We start from the raw sequence: 3,315 nt of genomic DNA on the forward strand, positions 1-3,315 counted from the left end.
CCACGCTGTGCCTGGGCTGGGACTGGTCCCGCCGGCGCAGGGTAGCAGGAAACTCTCCGCACACTCACCGGACCTGGGCTAGGACTGGGTCTCTGCTTTCTTTCTTAATATCTATTCCTCCACAGTATACATTGAGAATGTACTCTGACATGGGACTTGTTCAGGGTAATCCTGGGATTGAAAGATGGTGGGATGTCAGGATTAAGACTGCCTGACCCCAGGCTTGAGTGCTGCCACCGTAAGTGTAGATAGCATGCATATACTATGTAAGGAACAGTATTTTTGGTTTGTCACTTGTCGCTTGCTGTTTGTAGCTTGCTCCTTATTGACTGAAGTAAACCATTTCTCTTCTGCCATGCCCCTCTGCCCTGTAAATCTGTTTTAGTAAGCTTTATAAACCCTTAGTTAAACAAACCTTTCCTCCAAAATTAAAAAAGTGAATAAATATACGAAAAAATGCTCCACATCACTAGCCATCCATGAAATGTAAATTAAAACAAATCTGAGATACCATCTCACCCAAGAAAGAATGTCTATCATAAAGAAATCAACCAACAACAAATCTTGGAGAGGCTGTGGGGAAAAAGAAACCCTTCTCCACTGCTGGTGAGAATGTAGACTGATGTAAGCTTTATGGAAATCAGTGTGGAGACTTTTTCAAAAACTAAGACTGGAAATCCCATTCAAACCAGCTATCCCCCTACAAAGAATTTTCCTGGAGGAATTGAAAACTTCATATCATAGTGATATATGTGCACCTACGTTTATAGCAGCACAATTTGTGATAGCCAAATCTTGGAAACAACCAAGGTGCCCATCACTGAGGGCACCACTTGAAGATATACTCATAAGTGAAATAAACCAGACCCACATGTGTAAATATTGTATAGTCTCCCTAATATAAGAACTCAAAAGAAGAAATAAAAATAGAAAACTGTAACACAATTAAAAGGAAAGCAAGAACTTGAGGATTAGACAGTGATGAGAGGGCAAGGAGAAAAGCTAGGAAACATGACAGGGGCAAAGCGATACATTTATATTCACGAGATGGGTAAGTCAATGATCCTGAGAATTTTCAGCATGTTTTAGAAACTAGCAGTTAATTGGTATGATTCTCACCCTGACTAACTATATATGCTGATATCTGTAAACTAAGCAACTGCACTGAAGATAGCAAAGTGTAATGGTAGGGTCATGCTTGGAATGCCTGTCATTCTATTCTTCTATATACGTACTGCTTGTCATGATATATGAATTACTGCCATACTGTCTCTCAAGTAAACATATGTTTTTAAAAAAGGGTAATATTTGAAAACAAGAGACAAGAAAAAAATGTCACAGGACTGTCCTGCTACAATGTTGTATATGATTAGATTTCTAACTTTCTGTGTAAAAAATATGTAACTGTTTATTCCTATTTTTAAACACTTTTTTGTTTTTTTTAATTTTTTTCTTCATATTCTATAGGGACTTAAAATTTAGCATATCAATACTTAATGGAAAATAACTTTTCCATGCTATGCCTAAGATGTGTGATATTCAGAGATATAGCGAGGTTAAGCTCAACTGCCTATGTTGTAGGGTAATAATAAGCTTCTCTTCTGGATGGTTAATAACCTAAGTTGCAGACCAAAACTTAGAGAAAAAGAAGGGCTGCAAGGTCAGCCAACATTTTGGCCCTAGTCTTCCAAGGTCAGTGAGGACCCAGGACTTAGGAGAATCTGTACTGTAACAACATGTAACTCAGTTGTGTCCTAAATTTTCCGATCAAGGAGATTATGGGGCCACAGAGGAAAGGGATTGATGATGTAGAGTGTGCCTAAGGAGAGTTACTTGAGAGAAAACATTCTCTGAAGCTTTCACAGCTAGCAAATTAGTCAAGCAATGGCCATGACTCATCCACATGCTTGATACTGACAAAGGATCTACAAATTGCAGTACAGGGTTTCTGGATAAATCCTGAGGAGATTTGACTGACCTTATCAAATACAAAAGTTACATTGTTATATCTTTTTATATAGTTCTTACTTTATCTTGGTCTTAATCATCCAGAAGAAATGTATAAAAATGCAATATAAAAAATAAAGCCATATTGATATGCTGATCTATAAAAGGCTCAAGTCAACAACTTCTGACATTGCCAGTCCTATGGAAAACCCACTACTATTATGGACTACTGGACTATACTGGAATATATTGCTGAATTCACACACCTACAATGTTTAAATGACAATGGAATACCCTTCTCTGACAAAAACTAAGCAAAAAAGGAGATACAAATGAAGGACCATTTTGTATCTGTATATTCAAAATAGGATAGACATACAGCTGCATTCTCTTAATTCAATGAATAGAGAGATTTGTTCTAATAGTGTTTGTTGACAGGATATCATGTTTGCATCTTCTACAATGAATAACCACTAAAACAACAGTATGCAATGTATTAATTATTGAAACTGTGCTAGTAATTAGTTTTGAAACTGTCTCTTTGCCATGTGCTTCTAAATAAAATTATTTTTTTAAAAAAGGATTATCTAAACATTTTTGAAGAAGTAAATAAATAAACCTTTCTTCCTTTAACTTTGGGTGTCAGGTATTTTGCTTCAGCAACAAAAATGTAAGATGTTTAATATTCATTACAGAACCTTATAATACCAAAAAAGGGAAGAACTCATTGTAAAACATTGATTTTAATGTATATTTGCATAAGAGAATGACAAAGGCAAATATTGTCAATTTTTAATAGTTATTATTTCTGGATGGTGAGATAATAAGTAGCGATTTTCCTCTTAGTTTTTCTTTTCTGTATATTCCTTCTTTTACACTAATACATATTCTTTCAATTAGCTAAAATAGTTTTACATAAATATTAAATATTTTTCAATCTATGAATTAATGTTTATAGGGAAATTCAATAAGAATTTTTAAAAGTCTCATCAGAATGACAGGTTTCTCAATAGATCGATGTTATAAATAGATGTGACAAATAAGCTCTGGTATTCAATTACACAAGTGATATTCAATGACCGTCTTTAACATTAATGTAACATTTGTTTCAAAATAGGTAGAAAAAGGGGAATTTTTTAATGCCTCACAACAAATAATGAATATAAGGTGATATATATGCTAATAATCTTTAATAGATCCTCAAGTATTAGATGCATGAGTTGAAGAACCACACTGGGCAACATAAGAATGCACAATTACTTTTGTCAACTAAAAATTCTATAGGTTCATAAGTACATTTGTGCAATTCCTTCAAATTCCTTGGAGGGCATTTGTCTTCCTGCACTAATTAAGTATGGAACATCACTC

The sequence above is a fragment of the Octodon degus genome, unplaced genomic scaffold (genome assembly GCF_000260255.1).
Source record: "Octodon degus isolate 3935 unplaced genomic scaffold, OctDeg1.0 scaffold00152, whole genome shotgun sequence".
Taxonomy (NCBI): domain Eukaryota; kingdom Metazoa; phylum Chordata; class Mammalia; order Rodentia; family Octodontidae; genus Octodon; species Octodon degus.